Source organism: Ovis aries, chromosome 6, assembly GCF_016772045.2.
Source record: "Ovis aries strain OAR_USU_Benz2616 breed Rambouillet chromosome 6, ARS-UI_Ramb_v3.0, whole genome shotgun sequence".
NCBI lineage: Eukaryota > Metazoa > Chordata > Mammalia > Artiodactyla > Bovidae > Ovis > Ovis aries.
Genome location: NC_056059.1, coordinates 21,550,081 through 21,575,726, shown reverse-complemented (window position 1 = coordinate 21,575,726; position 25,646 = coordinate 21,550,081). Strand labels below are relative to the sequence as shown.

The 25,646-nt window shown below is 38.9% G+C and overlaps 1 pseudogene; it reads left to right on the top strand.

The window, feature by feature from the left end:
* Positions 1-2,358: 2,358 nt before the first annotated feature.
* On the top strand, positions 2,359-2,455 carry LOC114115445 (U6 spliceosomal RNA; annotated as a pseudogene).
* The last annotated feature ends 23,191 nt before the right edge of the window (positions 2,456-25,646 follow it).

Genomic DNA, 25,646 nt, shown 5'->3' with positions numbered 1-25,646 from the left:
TCATATATTATCTACATTGACTTCACTGTTTTTATTTCTGCTTAAAGGTCAACATTTGGAAAAGAGACTTGAAGATTCATATTTCCATCTAGAGTAATTTTCTTTCTTCCCAAATAATTCCTTTGCTACTGCTGGTAGAAAATGAATCTTTATTTCTCCTTTGTTTAAAAAATGTTTTTCACTGGTATTGAATTGTAGTTTTCATCGTTTGTCCTTTAATACTTTCTTTAAAGATAACTGGCCACTGTCTTCTTGCTTGGATAGTTTCCGACAAGAAATCTTTTTTATTATGTAGTGTACCTTAGTGTATCTTTTTTTTCTTGCTGGTTTTAAAATATTTTCTCTTGTTTACTGCTTTTGAGAAGTCTGCTTATCATGTACTTTGATGTAATCTTGTTCCTATTTTTTGTTCTTAGGGTTATTAATTCATGTAAAGAAATATCCTAAGTGAATTTAGTGAATTAATTGTTGCTTATAAATGAGAAATTAATCTAATAATATTTTGCAAAAAATTCTTCCTTGGAAGTTATAGTTAATATCCTAGAATTGACAATGTAAGCTAATAGGAGGAAATAATTTCAAATATAAGGTTTTCACTGTACGTTTAGTTTCAAATATAAGCTTTACACTGTCCATTACTGAGACTGCACTGTGCCTCAAAATAGTCTGCATAAAAGGAAGAGTTTGTTACATATGTGCTATTAAAAGGGGAAGGAAATAGTCTGAAACATTCTGAAAGCTGCTGCTGTTTAAAAGCAGTTGTTCTATTCATGTATGTATGAGTATGTGTGTGTTGGAAATAATCCACAGTAGTATTTTCCAAAACAAAAAAGGCTGATTATGAACAAATAAAGATTATAGAAAACATAATTCCTCAAGTCCCTGTAACTTTCTTCTAAGGTCTTGTGAATGTCAGTCCATTGCATTGTATTGTGGCTGTGTTTCCATTAATTATCACCTTCATTAGTCACTCAGCACACAATGATTGCAGCCACTCTGATATAAACAATAGTCAGTGTTGTAAGGCAAATGCCATTAAGCATCATCTTTTTCAAGTCTAAAAATAAACTCAAAAAGCAGCCAGTTTTGAATCTGTGATTCTCCTAAATTCTTGATTCCTTGGAAATCATTCTAATGTCCTAAGAATAATCCTAAAGTCCTAAGGATAATCACTTTTTTCAAGAGTAATGAATCAGAGGTGTAACATATTCTAGATTTGACTGGATTCTGTTACATAAATATTAAATTTTTAGGGCAAATCTTAGGTGGAAATAGTATATGATCCTTTTTTATATCATTAAGTTTGATTTCATAATATTTTGTTTAGAATAGCTGTGTCTATGTTCATGAGAGATGTTGATCTGAATAGTTTTCTCCTTCCAGTTTTATTGTGATATAGTCAACATACAGCACTGTGTAAGTTTAAGATGTAAAAAATAAGGATTTCACTTGCATAAACCATGAAATGATTACCACAGTAAGTTTAGTGAACATCCATCATCTTATATAGTGTATATGCTCAGTCCTGTCCAACTCTTTGAGACCCCATGGACTGTAGCCCACCACTCCTCTCTCCACGGGATTCTCTAGGCAAGAATACTGGAGTGGGTTGCCCTTTCCCCCTCTAGGGGATCTTCCCAACTTAGGGATCTAAACCACATCTCTTATGTTTCCTGCATTGGAGGCAGGTTCTTTACCACTAGCACAACTGGGTTACAAATTGTCCAGGCAATAATACTCAAGCAGATTGTCACTTCCTATGCCAGGGGATCTTCCTAACTCAGGGACTGAACCTGTGTTTCTTGCGTCTCCTGCATTGGCAGGTGGATTCTTTACCGCTGCACCACCTGGAATCCTACACATCTTAAAATACAGGTGCTCAATTTTGAGTTTAAAAAAATTTAAACAGTTTGATTACTTTTTTTATAAGTGTGGAGTCACACTGTTTTTCTAAGCTCTTTGTAAACAGGCTTAAGCAGGAGGAAAAGGTGAAAGTAAAATGTTGGAAGAAAACTTCCAACATGTTTCTAAAGTTAGTTCTAATTACTTCACTGCCCCTGTTTTTATTTTTCACTTTCTTCTAAAAACCTGCCTTGTTTTGTCTGCAGATGTTGAAACTAGGGTGACTTTGTGGTTCTGTCTGAAAGTACACATCCTTCCTACTGGTTGTTTTTTTTTTTTTTCTCTTCTGCGTTTCTTGGTGTCTCTTGCTCCCTCTCAATTCACAAGTCTGATCTCATATATATTTTATAGAAATAGACAAGGCTCTGCAGTCAATGGCATACTCCAGTTTAACTCATGGTTACATGTTTGTTTTAGCCGTTACATCCTTCAACTTGGGAATCAAAAGAAAAGACAGTGCTCACCTTGGAAGCACGTATGCCAAAATTAGAATCATACAGAGATCAGCATGTCCTCTGCAAAGATGATGTAAATTGATACATCTCATATTTTCTCATCTGTATGAAAAGATGCATCATACATCATTAGGGAATTGGAAAATTTTTTTTAAAAAAATGAGATTGTTTCCAAGACGTATATATTAGAATAACCAAAATCCAAAACACTGCAACATCAAATGCTGGCAAGAATGTGGAGCAACAGAGAAAATACAGTCATGCTGGTAGGAATGCAAAATGGTACAACCCCCTTAAAAGACTGTTTGGCAGTTTTTTTTCTAAAAAATAAACATATTCCTATCATAAGATCCAGAAATCACATTCCTTGGTATTTACCCAAATGAGTGGAAAGCTTATGCCAAGATAGAAACCTGCACATGGATATGTAAGACAGTTTTAGTCATAGAACTTCAGTAGGTGAATGGATCACCTGGTCCGTCCGGACAACGGAGTATTATTCAGTGAGCTATCAAGGCATGACAAGACACGGAGGAAACCTCAATGCATATTAGTAACTGAAAGAAGCCAATATAAAAGACCACATATGATAATGAATCCAGCTGTAAGACATTCTAGAAAAGACGAAACTATAGAGATAGCTAAAAATATATGAAAGAAAAAGATCAATGGTTGCCAGGGGCTAGAGGGGAGGAAGGGATAAGTCAGTGGAACATAGGGGATTTTTAGAGCAGTGAAACTATTCTGTAGCATACATGCAACTACATTCATAAAACTCCACACAACATATAACACCAAGAACGGTACAAATGAACTTATTTGGAAAACAGAAATAGACTCACAGCTGTAGAAAACAAATTATGGTTACCAGAAGGGAAAGGAGTCTAGGAGGGGTAAATTGGGAGATTGGAGTTGACACATACATGCTTTTATATACAAAATATATAACTAATAAGGACCTTACTGTGTAGCACAGGGAACTCTACTCAGTATTCTGGAATGAGCTGTATGGAAAAAATCTAAAAAAGAGTGAATATATGTGATATAACTGAATCACTATGCTGTACACTTGACACTTAACACAACATTGTAAATCAACTACAATCTGATAAAATTAAAAAAAAGAGTGAACCCTAATGTAAACTACAGGCTTTGAATGATGGTTATTGTTCTATTCATTGACTCTAAAACGGTGACATAACAGATTGAGCCCTCTCTTCATGGAGTTCTGATCCTAGTGGAAGATTGAGCCAATAAGATATATCATTAAAAAAAAATTAAATGAAGTGCCTAGTTTATATTTTATACTCCCTTCTTGTGCAAACAATTTTTTCTTGTTCTCTCTCTTCTTTGCACTCATACAAATGCATACACAGGAATTCACACATTAACACATACACACACATCTGTGGATGTACCTACGGGCCTGGCTGAAGGACCTCAGAAGAGTAATGATATCTAGGGATATAACCTCTGCTACTTTATGCCGTGACTAATTCCCTTCTAAGTGACTTATTTTCCCTTGAGATTCTTTGGAATGTATTGATCCTTGGAAAATCGGTGTTTTATAATAGATGAGAGTAACAGGGGCATATAAATTGGAAAGGTAACTGGGTGACTATTTTCTATGACCTGGTCTAACTTTGAAAATGTAACTCTCAATTTGTTAAGTCTCAGACAAGAGTATTATTCTAATACATTTTTAACATTACAAATCTGTTTAAAGTACACCCTGTTCTTCAAGGGATAAACTTTAAGCTCTTTGTCATTTGTGAACATGACTCTGAACAGTTACACTAACAAAATCAATAAACTAATTCCTTAACAGTACAAACTGTTATAATGCTAAGTAGAATAATTTATGTTCTTCTTTACTTTGAGTTTTTTTAATGAATTAATTTTTTGAAGGCCTGTGATAAGTTATATAATGAGACATGTTAGAAATCTTGAAAAATCTCATAATGAGAGCAAATCTACAAGAAAATGCTTTCTCCATCCATGCAGATACTGTGTCCTTCCATGGTGGACTGGTGAGGTGTTAAGTCCCCAGCCTGAGGAGCAAGCTGTGGGCAGCTGTGGGAAAGATGGTGATGAAGGAGGACGAGAAACCCTGTTCCCTTCTCCACTTTCTCTCCACCAAGATATAGTCTGCACCAGCCAAGGCCTGTCAGCTGTTTCCACTGGGGAGTGACCTAGCCGGATTGAGCAGAATTACCCTGATGTTCCCCTTGATTTTCCACTAGAAAACCAGTCTAACGCGCCAGGCTCAGTTTTCTTGAGAGTTAAGGCTGAGGATGGGTTTCCCTGGTGGCTCAGAGGGTAAAGAATCTGCCTGCAGTGAGGGAGACCCAGGTCAGATCCCTGCATTGGGAAGATCCCCTGGAGAGAGAATCGCTGCCCACTCCAGTATTCTTGCCTGGAGAATCCCATGGACAGAGGAGCCTGATGGGCTACAGTCCATGAGGTCAAAGAGAGTCAGACACAATTGAGCAACTGAAAAACAGGGCTGAGGATATTCAATCGTCTACCTTGTTTTCAGTAAATGTAAATTGATCCTATAAGCAAATCAAAAATGAATAAGTACATAAATAAGTAAATAAGTAAGAATGAAAAAACCTCTTAATTCTATTTCCACCTTTTCTCCAAATCTCCCTTTGAGCTCCATTCCAGTGGTCATCCTATTTATATTTTTATAATACATTATTCTTAGAATACAATGGTGTGCTCACTCAGCTGTGTCTGTCTCTTTGTGACCCTTTTGGGAAAAGGGTCTGTAGCCTGTCAGGCTCTTCTGTCAAAGGGATTTTTCAGGCAAGAATACTGAATTGGGTTGCCATCTCCTCTTCCAGGGGATCTTCTTGACCCAGGGATCGAACCTGTGTCTTTTGCATTGGCAGACAGATTCTTTACCACTGAGCCATTGGGGCAGCCCAGATATAGTGGTAGTGTCCATAAAATCCTATCATTCCTGGTTAAACAGAATATGACGATATATTGACAATTTTATTTTTACCCCTTCCCCAAAGAAAATGGCATTGTACAAATAAATGTAGCAATAATACCAGAATATTTTTAAAATGCCAGAGTCACTAATTTCACAAGCGAGTTAGGGTGGAAGTGCTACTGGAAAATAAGATGGAGTTAGATTGGATGTTTCATCTTTATCCAGTTCTCAGTTGATCGTCTCCTTTTCTGTTACCACAGTCTTCCTAATCAACAGCAGTTCCTGCTAGTGTGATTCAGAGTTGAGGAAATCAATTTTTCTTTTTAACATGAAGGTCACAGAATAATTTAAAAATCCATTCACCTGTTTAACAACTTCTCTCTTACTTGGCTGGAAAAACAGTTGGAGAGCCACCTGGCTTTTCCTCACAGCATCGTAAGGCAGCATGCTCCATGGAGAACAAAAGTGAGTATTCTGTTTTAAATCAAACATCCAGACATTTTCTCACCAAGTAAAAGAAGCTGAAGATTGATTGTTTATTAGTGTCCTAGGGCCATGTTCATAAATTTGCACAAACTGGTGACATGAAATACTAGTAATGGAATCCATCAATTCTGGGAGCTAGAAGTTTGAAATCAAGGAGCCATCAAGATGAGGCTCCTCTGAAGGCTTTAGGAGAGAAGCTTTGCTTACCTCTTCTGGGCTTCTGGGGGTTGCTGGCAGGCCTTGGTATCCCTGGCTGCAGCTGTACCACTTTACTCCCTGCACATGGCCTTTTTCCTCTGTGACTGTATATTCCCTGACTTTTCTCTGAGGGACACTAGTCTTTTAGGGACACAAGACTTCAGACCCACACTAATCTAGTATGACCTGACTATAACTTAAATAATTACATCTGTAAAGACCTTACTTTCAAAAAAGGTGACGTTCTGAGGTTATGAGTAGACATCAATTATGGAGGGACAGTATTATTGGGTTTCCTACGTGACTCAATGGTCAAGAATCCACCCGTCAAGGCAGAAGATGCAGGAGACATGTGTTCGATCCCCGGATTGGGAAGATCCCCTGGAGGAGGCAATGGCAACCCACTCCAGTATTCTTGCCTAGAGAATCCCATGGAGAGAGGAGTGGTGGGCTACAGTCCATGGGGTCTCAAAGAGTGAGACATGATTGAGCAACTGAGCATGCACACGCATTATTTCCCCACTACAATTCTCAAAGTAAGTCTGTAACAGGTAAGTCTGGTTGCCAGGGAACTCAGAATAATAAGCAAATTTCCTGTTCTCCATGTGGGAAAAAGTGTCTACCAGTTGGGATTAACTTGGGAGTAATATCAACTTCAAAGGGAAAGTAAGCATCACCATAAAAGCTAAGAAAGTGTTCACTTGTGCCTGAAAACATAACAGGATAACTTTATTCGGTTAACATTTTATAGAGGTTTAATATTAAAATATATTGAATTGGATTACTAATAGAGTAAGAAATGCTTTGGTATCTACATATACCTTATTCACCTCTGGAAAGCATAAGAGTTTGCATGCCCATTATCTGCATATAGATTTTCTTTTAATCCTTCCGTTTGTCTAATTATCTTAGGCACAGTCCCATTGCTAATAAGCATATGGTCATTCCAGTTTATCCAAAGGCATTCGAAAGAAATCACACAGTAAATAGAAACCCTCACTCTTTCTAGAATGTGAAAATATTCAGTTTGGGATTATCAGAATTAAGATAGGAAATCTTGCCTTTAAAAATTCTCTAGCCATTTTGTCAAAATGATCCAGGCTATTTACTCCAGATAATGGAAAGAAGATACGATTCTGGAAATTATACAAATCCAAATCGTCCCTTGTGCAGTGCATCAGTAAGAAAAGATTTTGTGACACCTACTGGCGGACAGGAATTTTACTGCATGGTTCTGGAAGATAAGAACCACTTCAACAGCAACAGCAAAATACTCACTTGCTTTAATTTTCTGAAATAAATTGAAATCAGGTTCTTAGTTCCTGTCAATATGGTATGAATAGGAAAGCCAGCTTCCCTCTCCTTGCTTCCCTCTGCACCCAAAACGTGTGCAGTGGATCTGGGATCTTCGAAAGGTCCAGAAGGTATCAGGAATTTCTTGTGCTTGTTGGTACTGCCGGTACTTACGGACATGCTCATGCTCATCAAGAATGGTGCTTTGGAAGCTTTTGCTGGCTTTTCTCTGCTCCCAATTTAGGCTCAGGAATCTCTTCAGAACTTCAATCCCAGTGTCTTGTCCTGAGCTTCCCTGTGAGCATCAGGGCACTGTCCCTTCCTGAGGTCTGGTCTCCTCCGTCGAAGGAGAGGTGGTCTAGTCTGGAAACGTGTCATCTTGATAACACATCCCCTTTCTAGTTTACAGTGATTCCTTTTTCTGTTCCCCAGAAACTGGCACTTTCACAGCTTTCCCTTCCATTCTTGCCTTCATCTTTCCTGCTCTGAGATATCCCTTGTTGTTTTCTACATAATGTGAGTTTCTCTTACCCAAGAGAGAGGGTTCTGATAAGAAATACCCAGACCAGTTAATTTTTTGTTTTTAATTAATCTTTTTATTTTTCAGATACTTGTAGATTGGTGTGCAATCGTAAGAAATGCTTGAGAGAGATTCCATGCGTCCCTTTCCCAGTTGCACCTAATGGCAGCCTCTTGCAGAACTTCAGTGCTTTAGCACAGCCAGTGCTGTGTGGTGTCAGTGGAGCCAAAGCGGGGCACGTTCCGTCACCAGGGAGTATCCTCTATGATGCTGCTGTAGAGTCACATTCACTTTCTTCTCATCCACCCCCTGTCCATCTCCCATCCCCTGATTAACCCGTTATTAACCCCTATCAGTAATCTGCCCCTCATTTCTGTAACTTGTTACTTCCAGTATAAATGGAATAATTATCTAATCTTTTGGGAACTGCTTTTTTTTTTTTTTTCCCTCCTGGAGTGTCTCCTTGGAAATTCATACAGATTGTTGCTTGTGTTTATGTCAATATTTTGCTCCTTTTTGTTGCTAAGTCATACTCTAGATCCATGAGTTTGTTGAGGTACTTACCTACTGAAGATATCTGAATTACTACCATTTGGGGGCTAGTAATAATAATGTTTCTATAGACATTTGTGAACAGGTTTTCAGTGTTCAACTCTCTATGATAAACGCCTAGGAGTATAATTTCTAGGTCATATGGGTAGTTGCATGCTTAGTTTTTAAGAAAGTATTAACTGTCTTTCAAGGATTGCTGTACCAGTTTTCATTCATACCAATTCTGTATGAGAGAGCCACCTTCTCCACATCCTTGTCAGGATTTGGTGTGGGCTTTTCATTTCCAGTCAGAAAGCAGATGTCTGCTTTCAGTGCAACTTCTGTCTTCAAATTAGCACTTGTGCACATGAGATATTTGATGTAACTGTTATTCTGTTTTACCTCATTAAGACTATCACAAAAAGGACAATCTCCTCCTTCAGTTTCCAAGTGTTATTAACATGCCTTGAGGAGTTAAGTTTTAGTCATTTTTGTACCCTCAAATCCTGACAATAAGTTACATATTTGATGAACTAATTAATTGATCTAGTAAGCATGAGTCTATGGACAGGACTTAATGTTTAAATATTACTATACCTAATATCTGCCTCGCACTTCAGGGGTCACTATGGGCTTCAATTTAGATGACTTAAGTTGGCATTTGTAGAAAACCTGAGAGGTAGGCATTTCTAACTCTAGTGTCAGGAACTAGTTCTGCCACTTATTTGCACAATGATCTCAAATTAGCCAAAGAATAGTACCTCATGGTTCTTAACTGTCTAAATGTTGAAAAATATACCCTTATCCCTAACTTGAGCTATAAATTGGAAATAATTGGATTAAATCCTGAATTGGATTAAATTCAGGATCAACTTACACCTGCAGTGCTAGGCACATGGACAACATTTTAAAATATTAGCTAAAGAGAAATTGTCAAATGCAAATATTAAATAAATACATTATTAGTCAGTCATTAACAAGAATGAATTTTAACATGAAAATGCATTTTAAGAAGCATCAGGTCATTTTCAGTTCATTTCAGTTCAGTTGCTCAGTTGTGTCTGACTCTTTGCGACCCCATGGACTGCAGCACAATAGGCTTTCCTGTCCATCACCAATTCCTGGAGCTTGCTCAGACTCATGTCCATTGAGTGGGTGATACCATCCAACTATCTCATCCACTGTCATCCCTTTCTCCTCCTGCCTTCAATCTTTCCCATCATCAGGGTCTTTTCCAATGAGTCAGTCCTTCTCATCAAGTGGCCAAAGTATTGGAGCTTCAGCTTTAGCATCAGTCATTCCAAAGATTATACAGGACTAATTTCCTTTAGGATTGACTGGTTGAATCTCCTTGCAGTCCAAAGGACTCTCAAGAGTCTTCTCCAACACCACAGTTCAAAAGCATCATTTCTTCGGCTTTCAGCTTTCTTTATGGTCCAACTCTCACATCCATAAATGACTATGGAGAAACCATAGCTTTGACTAGATGGACCTTTGTTGGTAAAGCAATGTCTCTGCTTTTTAATATGTTGTCTGGGTTTGTCATAACTTTTCTTCCAAGGAGTAAGTGTCTTTTAATTTCATGGCTGCATTCACCACCTGCAGTGATTTTGGAGCCCCCCAAAATAAAGTCTCTCACTGTTTCCACTGTTTCTCCATCTATTTGGCATGAGGTGATGGGCCTGGATGCCATGATCTTAGTTTTTTGAATGCTGAGTTTTAAACCAGCTTTTTCACTCTCCTCTTACACTTCACCAAGAGCCTCTTTAGTTCCTCTCTGCTTTGTGCCATAAGGGTGATGTCATCTGCATATCTGAGGTTTTTGATATTTCTCCCGACAAACTTGATTCCAGCTTGTGCTTCATCCAGCCTGGCATTTCACATGATGTACTCTGCGTTGAAGCTAAATAAACAGGGTGATAGTATACAGCCTTGACTTATTCCTTTCCCAATTTGGAACAAGTCCATTGTTCCATGGCCGGTTCTAATTGCTGCTTCTTGACTTGCATACAGATTTCTCAGAAGGCAAGGAAGGTGGTCTGGTATTTCCATCTCTTTAAGAATTTTCCACAGTTTGTAATGATCCACACAGTCAAAACCTTTGGCATAGTAAAAAAGGCAAAAGTACATATTTTTCTGAAACTCTCATGCTTTTTTGATGATCCAACAGATGTTGGCCATTTGATTTCTGGTTCCTCTGCCTTTTCTAAATCCAGCTTCAACATTTGAAGATCTCGGTTCATGTACTGCTGAAGCCTGGCTTGGAGAATGTTGAGCATTACTTTACTAGCGTGTGAGATGAGTGCAATTGTGCGGTAGTTTGAACATTCTTGGACATTGCCTTTTTTAGGGATTGCATTGGAACCTGAACTTTTCCAGTCCTGTGGCCACTGCTGAGTTTTCCAAATTTGCTGGCATATTGAGAGCAGCTCTTTCACAGCATCATCTTTCAGGATTTGAAACAGCTCAACTGGAATTCCATCACCTCCACTAGCTTTGTTTGTAGTGATGCTTCCTAAGGCCCACTTGACTTCAGACTCCAGGATGTCTGGCTGTAGGTGAGTGATCACACCATTGTGATTATCTGGGTCATGAAGATCTTTTTTGTACAGTTCTTCTGTGTATTCTTGCCACCTCTTCTTAGTATCTTCTGCTTCTTTTAGGTCCATACCATTTCTGTCCTTTATCGAGCCCATCTTTGCATGAAATGTCCCCTTGGTGTCTCTAATTTTCTTGAAGAGATCTCTAGTCTTTCCATTCTGTTGTTTTCCTCTATTTGTTTGCACTGATCACTGAGGAAGGCTTTCTTATCTCTCCTTGCTATTCTTTGGAACTCTAAATTCAGATGCTTATATCTTTCCTTGTCTCCTTTGTCTTTAGCTTCTCTTCATCTCTCAGCTCTTTGTAAGGCCTCCTCAGACAACCATTTTGTCTTTTTGCATTTCGTTTTCTTGGGGATAGTCTTAATCACTGCCTTCTGTACAATGCCATGAGCCTCCATCCATAGTTCTTCAGGCACTCTGTCAGATCGATCAATCATTTTAATCCTTGTTAAGTTCATATGCCGGTATACCAAATTCTTAGCAATAAATAAACTATGAGATTAGAAAACATGGGCTTGGAGTGAAAGAAAGGAACAATAATAGAATCAAAGTAGGATTTGACTGTCCCTTCTGTGGGACAATCACAGGAGGTCCTAAGTGGTTGGGGGCATTATAAGGCACACTAATGCTTGGGGAAGGACTGTCCCTGCTTCAAATATGTACAAGAAAAGGTCAAAGTGTATGGTTTGTGATAGCAACCTGAGGCATTATTTCTTGGTTGAACTTACATGAATATAAAAGGCAAGGAGTGCCAAGTGAGAGAGAGCAACAGCTTTAAAGAAGAGGAATAAGTCTGCCTACAAAAAACATACCTGCTTAGTAACCACATCTGTCAATCGCTGATGCTTATGGACATCAAATTAAACTCACAAAAACAGAGGAAAATTAAGTAAGGTCAGCGATGAAGCTCATGTTGTTTATTGACAAGATGTATACTGTTGATAGAGAAGGCAATGGCACCCCACTCCAGTACTCATGCCTGGAAAATCCCATGGGCGGAGGAGCCTGGTAGGCTGCAGTCCATGGGGTCGCTGGAAGTCGGACACGACTGAGCGACTTCACTTTCACGTTTCACTTTCATGCATTGGAGAAGGAAACGGCAACCCACTCCAGTGTTCTTGCCTGGAGAATCCCAGGGACGGCGGAGCCTGGTGGGCTGCCGTCTATGGGGTCACACAGAGTCGGACACGACTGAAGAGACTTAGCAGCAGCAGCAGCAGCAGCATACTGTTGATAAACAACTTTGTCTTCAAGGAATTATATGGTATTTTTTATTTTTCAGTCAAACACTGCCCTCTAGTGGCAATACTCCTCTTTAACACCACAAATAGAGGGAACGTTGAAGATCCTGTATTTCACCTCCCACTGCATCCCTGGGAGAAGGCAATGGCACCCCACTCCAGTGTTCTTGCCTGGAGAATCCCAGGGACGGCGGAGCCTGGTGGGCTGCCGTCTATGGGGTCGCACAGAGTCGGACACGACTGAAGCGACTTAGCAGCAACTGCAACTCTAAACCTAACAAAATCCCACACGATTTTATTTTAATGTTTCATTAGGTAGAAAATGTATGTAGATTTTGCAGGTATATTGATTTTTACATTGTATGCATTGAAAGGACTGATGCTGAAGCTGTATCTCCAGTGCTTTGGCCACCTGATACGAAGAGCCAACTCCAAAATGACCCTAATGCTGGGAAAGATTGAAGGCAAAATGAGAAGGGGGCGACAAGGATGAGATGGTTAGGTAGCATCACCGACTCAGCGGGCATGAGTTTGAGCCAACTCCGGCAGACAACAAAGGACAGGGAAGCCTGGCATGCTGCCGTCTGTGGGGTCACAAAGAGTGAGACACGACTTAGCGACTGAACAACAAAGACAGCAATTAGGCAGAAGATATTTCATTCCATTTAAGTCTGACATATACTAGAAAGTATGAACAAAGTATCTACCAATTTTCAAGTATTTTAATGCCAAATATATTTCTCATTTAAAAATATTTAATTTGGTTCATCAGAAAATGAAGATCATGGCATCTGGTCCCATCACTTCATGGGAAATAGATGGGGAAACAGTGGGAATAGTGTCAGACTTTATTTTGGGGGGCTCCAAACTCACTGAAGGTGGTGACTGCAGCCATGAAATTAAAAGACGCTTACTCCTTGGAAGAAAAGTTATGACCAACCTAGATAGTATATTCAAAAGCAGAGACATTACTTTGCCGACTAACGTCCGTCTAGTCAAGGCTATGGTTTTTCCAGTGGTCATGTATGGATGTGAGAGTTGGACTGTGAAGAAGGCTGAGTGCTGAAGAATTGATGCATTTGAACTGTGGTATTGGAGAAGACTCTTGAGAGTCCCTTGGACTGCAAGGAGATCCAACCAGTCCATTCTGAAGGAGATCAACCCTGGGGTTTCTTTGGAGGAAATGATGCTGAAGCTGAAACTCCAGTATTTTGACCACCTCATGCGAAGAGTTGACTCATTGGAAAAGACTCTGATGCTGGGAGGGATTGGGGGCAGGAGAAGAAGGGGATGACAGAGGATGAGATGACTGGATGGCATCACTGACTCGATGGACGTGAGTCTGATTGAACTCCGGGAGATAGTGATGGACAGGGAGGCCTGGCGTGCTGCGATTCATGGGGTCGCAAAGAGTGGGCCACGACTGAGCGACTGAACTGAATTGAACTGAAGGATATTTATATAGCTTAATTATTCTACTTCCCAACGCATACTTAGTCAAAATAAAAAATATATTACTTCTTTGATTTTAATCATCAGTGTAAAGTTTTCATCGCTTAATATCCAGGATAGAAAAATGGGTCTTATATTTTCTTGTAACTTCGTCCAAATGAGAAGAAGAAAGATTCCTTTCCCTTCACAAGGACTGAGATCCTTATGCAGCTCCCGTAAGAGTCAATGAAAGAGTTGATTTAAGAGACCAGGTATCCTGGTGGTAGGACCAACTCTTGAGAAAACTTGTGCTCAGATGCTCAGCTCAGTTGTGTCTGACTCTCTGTGACCCCATGCCAGGCTCCTCTGTCCGTGGGATTATCCTGGCAAGAGTGCTGGAGTGGGTTGCCATTTCCTCCTCCGGGGGATCTTCCCCATTCAAGGATCAAACCCAAATCTCGTGTGTTTCCTGCTTTGGCAGGCAGGTTCTTACCACTAGCGCCACCTAGGAAGCCTTAGTCCTTGCTTTACCCATGAGGGAATCTCCCAACTAGGAAGAAGTCTTGAGGAGGAGACTTTTCTAATTCTGTTGTTAAACAACCTCCAGCACATATGACAGTGTCGTTGTCGTTGTTAACAGTATAATGACCCAGTCTTATTTTTAAAATATTTTAATTGTTGGAGGATTAATACAGGCAAGATTCCCCATGTGTCTGAGAGTTCAATTATGACATGGGACAGATTAACTTATACAGAGAGAAAGAGAGAGAAGAACTCAGACAAGTATGAGAGGGTAGAACACTTTATGGCGAAGAGATTTCCATTTTGAAAACTCCAAGAAATTTGGAAGTATTCTATTACAAATTTTTGTACAAATAAAAGGCCCATTAAAGTGAAATGAGTGAAAACACACACACGAAGAAATCAGGGGAGGGTGGAGGGAGAGTTGGTAGTGGCAGTGATAGTGAGGTTTTCTCAAATTCTTTCCCAGTATTTTCCAAGAGTAAGAATACATTAAAATGCTGATGCACATATTCAATCTCTTTATATATTTAATGATATATTTCTCTGATGCATGTAGAGAAATCAGATTATCAGACCTCGGGGTAGCTAAGCATTAACATCACATTACTTACTGGGTCAAGTCTCTTAGGCCAGTTTCTGGATTATCAAATAATCTAATTATTTCACTTCTCATGGTTTTTCTTAAATGAGAAACTGAGAATGGCTCTACTGATATAAATATCTAACTCACTTGACGGTGGTATTTCTTCCTATACATTCATATATTCAGATTTTGATAAATATGTGTGCCTCAGGTTTAATTCGGAGAAGGCGATGGCACCCCACTCCAGTACTCTTGCCTGGAAAATCCCATGGACGGAGCCTGGTAGGCTGCAGTCCATGGGATCTCGAAGAGTTGGACACGACTGAGAGACTTCACTTTCACTTTTCACTTTCATGCATCGGAGAAGGAAATGGCAACCCACTCCAGTGTTCTTGCCTGGAGACCCCCAGGCATGGGGGAGCCTAGTGGGCTGCCGCCTACCGGGTTGCACAGAGTCGGACACGACTGAAGTGACTCAGCAGCAGCAGCAGCAGCAGGTTTAATTAGGCTCATTCAGCATTCCTGAGGTGATCAAGTCAATATATCTGTCCTCCAAAATTGAGGACCCAAACATAGACCAAAGAATCTTATTTATGTCATACACTCTATGAAATTGGTTTCTGGGTAGTTAGCAGTCTCTTTTGTAATTATAGCTGGTATTTACTGACTGGGAACCACACTTACCATCCCTCATGTCCAAAAATCTGTTTAATTACTAAAAACTTAGTGTCTATAGCTTATATTTATTTCCATTCTACAATTTTGAACAAAAACAAATAAATGCCTTTGGTTTTAGTTAAAAGAAATCTGCTCAAGGGTTTGAAGAATTAGCTATAACAATCTGATGAGTCTGAATGCTAAATAAAATAAGACTCCAAAGAAGTAATCAATGCACTTATAAGAAATGTGCTTTCTCCTCCTTGTTCCTCTTTCTTCTTATTTAACTGACTGAGGAGTATGCTATTCATGATAAGAGCAATTTTGTTGTAAAGAGCTATTTTGTCTTTTTTACAGAAAAAGAGAGCCAGTCAAGGAGGAGGTGCTCTTGGCAAATAATGTAACAAGGTCAGTAAAAAATTTTCACTGTGAATCTTAATATTAAAAAAATTCTTCACAGAACCTGGCCAGGTAGCATCTAGTGAATCATTCAGTTTCAAAATATATTAACTCTGCGGTCAAGGAAAATCTGAGTCCCTAGAACTCTCTGAAAGTGACATTAATTGAAGTATTTAAGCTGAGACATTGGTCTCTATAAAATTGAAGAAAACACTAGTTCTTCTAAGAATAAAATCATGTTAGTTTACCATATTGAATTGAGCTTAATCCATCATTTTGTTATGTAAAATTCAGTACATTACATAAAGATGGTGAAAAAGATGATTCAGCTTTCACAGAAAATGTGCACTTTACTAGAAAGCCTTTGAACGTCAATGGTGTAATATTTTCAACCTTGAAAATTTAAGGAGTATTTATAAAGTCGATTTAAAAATACATATAAAATTGTACATTTTAAAGTTTTCATTCTGAATTCCACTAGTGTTTTTTGTTATATACACAATTACATGTACATGTGAATAATCATATTATAAGATAATATTGTCCTCTATCCAGTTCTACAAGAATCATGTCATTAGGCACTGTGGTCACTGACCTACAACACATTTTGAAAAGAATTCAGGGCAAAAAAATCAGAATGAAGCACTTTGTGCTCTGGGAAGAGGCAAACAGGCCCTCAATTAGTTAGAAATATTTCAGGAGATTTTTTACGAACTTTGCTTCTTACATCTTCTTCTACTAGGAAAACTCTGAAGTCATTAACTGAGGTGTCCATTGCTGGTGAGCGTCAGTGACCTTCCACAGAGCTGTGTGCTTGAGTGCACGTACTCCTTCAGCAAAACCATGTATATAGTAAGTTCCATCCACCTCTTGGGAGCAGTTTCTCAGAACTCTCTGGCAGGCAGTCTCCTCGGCTGCAGTCCTCATTATGTCTCCAAATAAAACTGAAACTCACAGCTCTCACATCACACATTTTTATTACACTCGACAAATATTTATTCTGATATCTCTTCCTGTGGATCTCAATTAAGAAAACCCATGGTTACTTTATTTTGGTTAATATCTATGTGATGTGTATTCATTGTCTGTTAGATATTCTGGAATTTCTCAAGGAATTATCCCCCCAAAATGAAGACCTACTAAAAGTAATGAGTTCAAGTAGGCTATAAGAAACTCTAAAAACTGAAGGGGAAAAGATGGGGCTGACACTGGGAGAAGGACACAGAGAAACTATCCTGTTGATTCACCAAGGAGAGTCCAGAAATTCCAGAGAAAAAGAGAAACAAAGAATGTTGTTGTTTTTTTTTTTTTCTGAGACGCTTTTACTATCATAAATGAAAAATATGAAATAAAGTTGATGAAGAAAAGAGATTAAGAAGAATTAGGGTTTGAAAGAATAATTGATATGGCTTCTGGACTGAGTGAGGATTTCAAAAACAAGAGGACAGACTTTTTAAGGTTGGATTAGCATGTTGGGAAGATTTAAAATCTCAGCATCCTAGAATTACACCTCAGATGGGAAATGATACACAAAAATGAGTGAAGATTAAGGAAAACAGACACAAGGCAAATGGGAATAGAAAGGAAATAAGCCATAAATCCTGCAAATGCCTGTCTGTGAGATTTAATATCATGTGGAGAGAAATGAGGTTGCTGTGATGCCAGAGGGAGAAAGCAATGACTTAGGACAATGTTACAGAACCGAATAGGGTAAATTACAACTCAGATTATTCAGCCAAATGTTAATACTGGTGGGTATATTTGTTATTGCTGAAACAGAACAAATATAAGGCCAGGTGGAACTATGCATCAGAACTTTAATATAAACAATCTAAGACATCTGCATTGCCTGAAGTATCAATAATCATGTTTCTAAGACTATTAATATAAATTCTATGGCTGCCCTTAAGTCATGAAAATTCTTTTTATTTCAGATGATATGCAGATTAACAGCTCACTATGCAAATAGCTTATCAGAACAAGCTTAATTACTATTTCTTTGACTTGTGCCGCATTAGGACATAAAGTATAAAATAGATAAGGGTGAAATACAAGAGGCCATTTATTGAAAGTGATAACCCCGAAAATCCCACGCAGTGAAAATGGCAACCAAACTACCTAGATTTTATGGACCTAGGTTTTTGGGAGAAAACTACCTATATTTTTGTTGCTCAAATTCATTTGTGATGTTCTTGTAAAGAAAGTTTATGTAAATAGGTAACTGAGTGAAATTTTAACTATATGTACATTTATAAGTTGTATTTTCTCGCTGGGATTGTGGAGGATGAAACCCTAGATGGAGGCTTAATTCATTTATAATGCCTTAGCTCACAGATTCCTTGAAATAAAAGTCGTCTGTCAGAGGGGGTTGATTTTACAAAATGATTGTTCAAAAGAAATAAAATATTTGGCCATTTGTTCAACATCGTGTCCAGGTGGCCCTCATGGTAAAGACCACGCCTGCCAACGCAGGAGACATAAGAGACAGGGGTTTGATCCCTCGATTGAGAAGATCCCTTGGAGGAGGGCATGGCAACTCACTCCAGTATTCTTGCCTGGAGAATTCCATGGACAGAGGAGCCTGGTGGGTTACAGTACATGGGTTACAGAGTCAGACATGACTGAAGCAACTTAGCATGCACCGTGCTCATTACAGACCAAAATAATATAGGTGCCCCTTCAAAATGGTATGTTGAATATTGTTTTGCAAATCACATCAAGATCAACTATATATAGAGTTGTTAGTTGTGTAATCACTCATTCAACTAATAAGAGTTTTTTAGTGTTATGTATGAGACAGTCCCCTCTTCTAGGTGATGTTGCTTCAAAGATGAAGACATAGTTCTTACTGTAGGGAGTTCATCATCTAGCAGAGATATATGTAAAACCATCATTGCAACCCCCTCTGGTGAATGTGCAATAAGGGGGTCTGAAGAATGCTATAGAGCATATGATTGAATGTGTTCTGTGTCACATGAGAAGAGAATATAAGACTGTATCACAGAAAAATAATGCTTCACCTAAACAGGGAATGGCATTGGGAGCTCATCACAAACTCAGAGGATGGAGGAGGACTTAAGGGACAAAATGAGCAGCATATTCACTGTGGAGTGTGGCCTGTATTTTGGATTTTGTGTGTGTGATTCACCAATTTCAGAGGAGTCTAAGATTGCAGATTCACACTGTAGTTAGAGTACCAAGGATCTTACTAGGCATTTTGAAGAGTTTGAACTCATTAGATTTGGGGATGAAAACACAATGTTTTAGACATATGAGTGTTAGGAAGAGATTCAAGCGTTTTAACACAGGTGTGACGACAAGTCCTAGTTAAATTTTAGAGATAACTGTCTGACAACAATTTGAAGGATTTACTAGAAGGGATGAAAGTAGGCAAGAAGACAAATGAGCAAACAGTTGTCGTCTGAGTAGTTTGAACTAGAGCTCTGAGAGTGGAGGTCACTATAAGAAGAGAAAGGCAAGACATATTTAAGAGATAGAGGCTGTGGGACTTGGTGCTCAATTAAAGTTAAAATCCTAGGCCTTGATTATTTCCATTCTCGCCTTCTGCTAGTAAAAACAATTAAGAGTCCTGAGATTTTAATGTTTAGAAAGAGAAGATGGAGATCCCTCAGCCAGGGCAGAGAAATAGGAGAAAGAGCATTTGAAGGGTTTACTGGATATTTTGAAGGTAAGGTACCTGTGATGTATTTAAATATCCGGTTGGCAGCTTCATTTATAGTCCAGTGTATTTTCTGCTGCTGGCAGTGCAGAAGTGGGAGGATTGCAGACTTTCTGAGTTTTATTTTCAATGTGTTTATAGCTCCCTCACATACCCTCTTTCTGTTCTCTCCCTAATACCATCTAATTTAGTCTTTTTATATTTACCTTTTAAACCCTTCTCACATTGACCCCTGATGTCTGGCTCTGCTGCCACAGCCCTTGTTGGGGTTCTTAGAACATCTAGGTTTCACTTTTACGCTGGTCTGATTGCAGTGGCTCATCTGCACTGAGGTTTTATGCTCCGTTTTTTTGTGCATAACTGCTGTGCACACGATCTGCTTACAATGCAGGTCACAGTGACCCTCACGGCTTAGAAATCCTCCTTGTCACACACACCCCTCAAAGGCCTCGAACCAAGTTAAACACCAGCCTAATTTTTTCTCTCAGGTCTTACACTTCACATTGTTATCAGAATGCCTGGACTCTCTTACTCCTGTTGCGTGTTTTCTTGCCTTGAGACCTACTGTTTGTTACATCTCAAAAACCTCCCACACACTGACCAGCAAACTCTCACTCTTGAGGATTTGGCACAGATGTTATCTCCTCAGGAGTAGAGACTTTGCGGCTCTATTGCTCATGAATGAAGTGCCGCTGCTTAGAAACACACTCTTCACACAATTTTATTGCAGGCTTGAGTGTCTACCTTCCTGTTGGGCTCTGGCTCCCTCTGCTTTGGGATCATGTCTTACAATTTACTATTAATAGAAAACCCGTAGAGTAAATGTTTTGCTGAAGTGACTTCTTACAGATGTGAATATTGATGAGACAGACTGGGCAGCAAAGAAGTAGAAAATTTGACAAAAGAGATTGAAAAGAATAAGTGAGAGATGTGAAAATTACTAAAAGCACAATAACAATAATAACTGCCCTATATACTTCATGAAGGTTAGAGCTGGAAAATTGATGCATTTTACAAGTGCATAAAGTACATTGCATGAATAAGTCATTATTGTCACATTTGTAAACAGAATAGCACTAACAGTTAATTTTCCTGGGCATGAAAGTTGGATTCCCTGCCTTGATTCAGAAACTTTCTTTAGTTGGGACTTCGCTTAGCCAGAGGGCTAATGGCACAGGCCTGACAGGTAGGGGTTTGGAGTTCTGTCCTGTGCAATCCTCAGCCCCTTTGTCACTGCCCAGAGCATTAACTTCATGACTCTAGTCCTAGTGGAGCAAAGTGATTTTAACTAGGTTAAGATGCACATCAAAGTGCACATAAATTGCATTTCGTATGTTTACACATACACAAAGGCATATTTACTTCATAATACCAATGGCAGCGTTTTATACTATGCTATAGGGCAGCAAAGCCACACGGTCAGGGCTGTGTAGCCAGTGACCGTACTAGGTTGAAGGGACAAATGAAAATAAAGCATCTTCAAATGAAAAAGGGCAAGTTGAAAATTAAGTCCATGGTATTTTATTAGATTAAAACTCTATTTGACAGTAGACATATTGATATTTTAATTCAGATGCCAATGATTTTCTTAAAATGGCTTTATATTTTTTTTCATAAGGTTAAAGACAAAGTTCATTTCATTCTAAAAGTTTCAACAATGTTTAAAGCTTGATTTGTAATATTCTCAAAAAGTATAGTTAGTGATTATCTTGCAAAATGATGTTGAGATAATGAATCTGTATCTCAAGATAAGAAAATTAACTCTATTTTTGAAAGTTTGTTACAGTGAAATATAAATAAAAATAAGGACAAAGTAGCTTAGCTATCTGTATATGTGCATGCAGGCCAAGTCACTTCAGGTGGGTCCCACTCTTTGTGACCCTATGGACTATAGCCTGCCCGGCTCCTCTGTCTATGAGATTCTCCTTGCAAGAATACTGGAATGGGTTGCTATGCCTTCTTCCAGGGAATCTTCCTGACACAGGGATCGAATCTATATCTCTTATGTCTCCTGCATTGACAGGCAAGTTCCTTACCACAAGTGCCACCTGGGAAGCCCAGCAATATGTGTCTAAGTATAATTATATTCATACATAATCTTTAAAACAGCTGTCCTGCCTCTAATTACTTACACTGAGGAAAATGACCCAATGTTTAAAAATAGCTATTGTCATTGCTTATATTTATTTTTATTATAGTAAAATATAGAAACAATTGAAATGTTCATCACAGGGGAGAATGACTAGGGTTAGTTCACATAATGAAATACTGTCACTCACACTTATGAATCACGTCTATCCCTAATGTGATGAAAGATGCCTCTAAGTCATACTATTGCATTTTGGTACCCAGATCTCCATTACCTGTGGTGCACTCATCTTCACTTGAAAGCATAAGGAATATGGTCATTGCAAGACAGTCCAGGATTACCTCTCATCTCCCAACTTATTCTGTATTTTCAATAACATTGAGCCAGATGTAACAAATATGAGAGGGTGTATTTATGTTTACTTGCATACATATCTTCACATACTCATGCATTTCCAGATATCCAGGTAGGATAAGACTGCCGCTGTGCCTCTGCCCTTTCATTTATTTGTTCATTTTTGATAGTCATTCTAGCTAAGGTTAAATAGAGATTCAGCTGTTTATAGTGTCTGATGAGGATGGTGAGGCCCACGTCATCTATTTGCGTGAGTAGATTCACTAGAGCACTAGAGTCTGGAGAGGACATACCTTCATTCAACATCTTAAATCTGTAAAAAAAAAAAAAACAAAAAAAAAACCCCAAACCATGGCATTTATTGTCTACTGAATTCTGACTAGCACTAACACCAGCAGAGAAAAGAGCTATGTAAGTTGTCATGATTAGAGATGGAGGCTTAGGTGAGTGGGTAGCCTAGAGTTTAGGTAACAAGTTTGCTTTGGAGTGTGGGTAACTGTATGGTACAAGGCAGGGAGAGACTCCTCCCATTTCTGGGCAATTTAAAAGCTATTTAAGGCAATGATGGATGCCTTTTCATTTGGCACCTCAGACACCTGCAGCTTGGAGGACCACTTGAAAATAACACCTGGGCAAATGACCCACACTCTCATTCAGTATGCTGGTACCAGATGGCTGAAGCAGAAGAGCTGAAGATGAGTAGGAGTAAAATTATGTGAGGCACCCTGAATTCCCTAAAGCATCTAGAAAGGTTTAGAGTTCTGGCAGAACACAAAAGAATGAAACAGAGGGATCTGATGTATTCTAGCTATATGACTCCGCAAGCATTGTATTGCATGGACAGAGGAGCCTGGGGGGCTACAGTCCATGGGGCTGCAAAGAGTCAGCCACAACAGAGCGACTAACACTTATTCTATTATCTTTTATTTCCCTCTTCTTGCTTTTTTTCTTTTCTTTCCTTTTTCTGTTCTTTTTTGTTTTCTGGCTGTAAAATACTTCCCTTGTCTAGACTTTCTACTTATTGCTACTTTAGCTTCCTTTTATTACAGAATGGAGACATATCTTTGACTAGATTACGAGGTATCTGATAAAATCAAAGACCTAGGAAGTTAGAGGAGAGGTTAAGGTCATGACTTCAAATGCGAAAGCAAACTTTTGGTCTGTATAATCTTTGCCAAGGCTGGGTCATCTGTGCCAATCAGGTTGGCCAGTAGGTAAAGGGATTTTTCTAAGACTCTCAGGATAGCAGGGTCTTTTAATAGATGTTTTCCAAACTGAACAAAGTTATTTCAAAGGTTAATTAAGAGATGTTCCAATCAGAGGATGTGGAATATCAGACTACAGATGCCAAAGTTTTCTAAATTTGGAGAGAAAGGAAACTAGTTAATAGTCAAAATCTTGGAGTCCCTCATGCCTCATTCCTTAATGCTTTGCAATGTTTGGATTTTCTTTGTACACAGATACAACCAAAGAATCTTTTTGGGAACACAGATTCAGCAAGGGAGAGGGGACTAAGAGCCAGAAGACTTCTGATACCTAGTACCAGAGGGGAGGGTACTCTGTAATACGGCTGCCAAACTTCAGAAGAATATTTGCAAAGGAAATTAGTAGCATATATTTTACAAAGATTAAAGTGTCTGTTGAGTTAAACGTCACAGAGCTTTTAATGTGCTGTACCTTTTTCTCAGATGGTAAAGGATCTGCCTGCCATGTGGGGGGCATCGGTTAGGTCCCTGGGTCAGGAAGATCCCCTGGCAAAGGGAATGGCAACCCGCTCCAGCATCCTTGCTTGGAGAATTCCATGGGCAGGGGAACCTGGTGGACTACATTCCACAGGGTCGCAAAGAGTCAAACAAGATTGACTAACACTTTCACCTCTAACATTATTTCTCAAATTATGAAATGTGGTTCTATTTTATTATGGAAGGATTTATTTCTTTATCACTACTCAAGTAAGTTTTATTTAAAAGTTAAAATAGCTTTTAAATTGCAGGATCTCCTATGGGTCCCTAGTGTCTGCTCACTAAGAAAAGTCTAGAGTATACCAGGTTTATCCATTTTATTGAAACATTGGATTCTTTTATTTATTGAAACATTGGATTGAAAAATTAGGCTTCCCTGTGGCTCAGTTGGTAAAGAATCCGCCTGCAATATGGGAGACCTGGGTTTGATTCCCCGGAGAAGGGAAAGGCTATTCATTCTAACATTCTGGCCTGGAGAATTCCATAAACTGTATTCCATGGGGTTGTGAAGAGTCAGACATGACTGAGCGACTTTCATTCATTTCATTTTGGATTCTTTTAAGAGGAATATCTACAAATATATTCTAGGACCAATGTCTTCTTATAGTATGTGGTTAGGGAAATATAGATTTAGGAAGACTTTAATTATAACACTTTACAAATGACCCTTGAACAGTAGGGATTTGAACTGGGTCAATCCATGGTTGGTTGAATCCAAGGATGAAGAACCACTTATGTGAAAGCATATCATTTCGTATGTGGATTTGCAGATTTTCGACTCTGGGGAGGGTGGACACTCTTAACCCCTGGGTTGTTCAAAGGTCTAAAATATTTTCTTTGAACTTATGAACATATGCTGAATTTGTGTTGAGGGTAAATATCAGTGACTTTGGCAGAGAAGTTGTGGATTGAACGTATAACACTGTGGTAACAACCCCAAATGACTCACTTAACAGTAAGTGCTAATTCTTTTCTCCCTTAACAAATGCATTTCAAGTCAAAAGGTCATCATAGGCATTTAGAGACTCAGGCTGGGGGCGCTGCTATTACCTGAATTATTGTTGTTTAGCTTCTAAGTTGTATCATCTATCTCTGCAACCCCATGCAGCATACCAGGCTTCCTTGTCCTTCACTATCTCCTGGAACTCCTCAAACTCATTTCCAAAGAGTCAGTGATACCATCCCACTATCTCATCCTGTAACCCCTTTCTCCTTCTGCCTTCAATCTTTCCCAGCATCAGAGTCTTTTCCAATGAGTTGGCTCTTTGCATCAGGTGGCCAAAGTACTGGAGCTTCAGCTTCAGCATCAGTCCTTCCAATGAAAATTCAGGGTTGATTTCCTTTAGGATTGACTAGTTTGGTCTCCTGCAGTCCAAGGGACTCTCAAGAGTCTTAATAGAAGAACTATAAAAGAGGTCTTACTCTTGACTCGCATAACCACCTGAATTATAGTTGGTAACTATGACAGAGGAAGTGAGGTAGCTCTTGAAGATGCCAATTAGATAATTCAGTGTTCAAACCAGATGTACCACCTTTCCTTGCACTTTCAGTTCATAGATCAGAATTAGGTTTAGAACTCCACTCGAATGCTAGGAGCCAGGAGATGTAATCATGTTATTGTGTCCAGGGAATTAATAGAAATGTTCACTGTGTCAAAACTAAAGATACTACAGACTGTGATAATTAATTCTAATAAAACATGAAGGATCTAAAGAAGTGAAAACAATCGTGAAATAGAACTGGTCTGGAGAAGTCATACTGTCAGTATTGGATGTTTAGCATGATGCTAAAGCAATCAAGCCTATATAGTACTGGCCTAAGGATAGGTATATAGTTCAATGAGATGTAAAGAGAGACCAGAAATAAATATACATCTAAATGGACAATTGATTGTTAATATAGATATCCTCGAAATTCAATGGAGTTTTGAAAGTCTTTGTAATAAATGGTGCTAAAGTAACTGACTAAATAAGAAGAAAAATCTTAACCTCATAATCTCATAATTGTATATCTC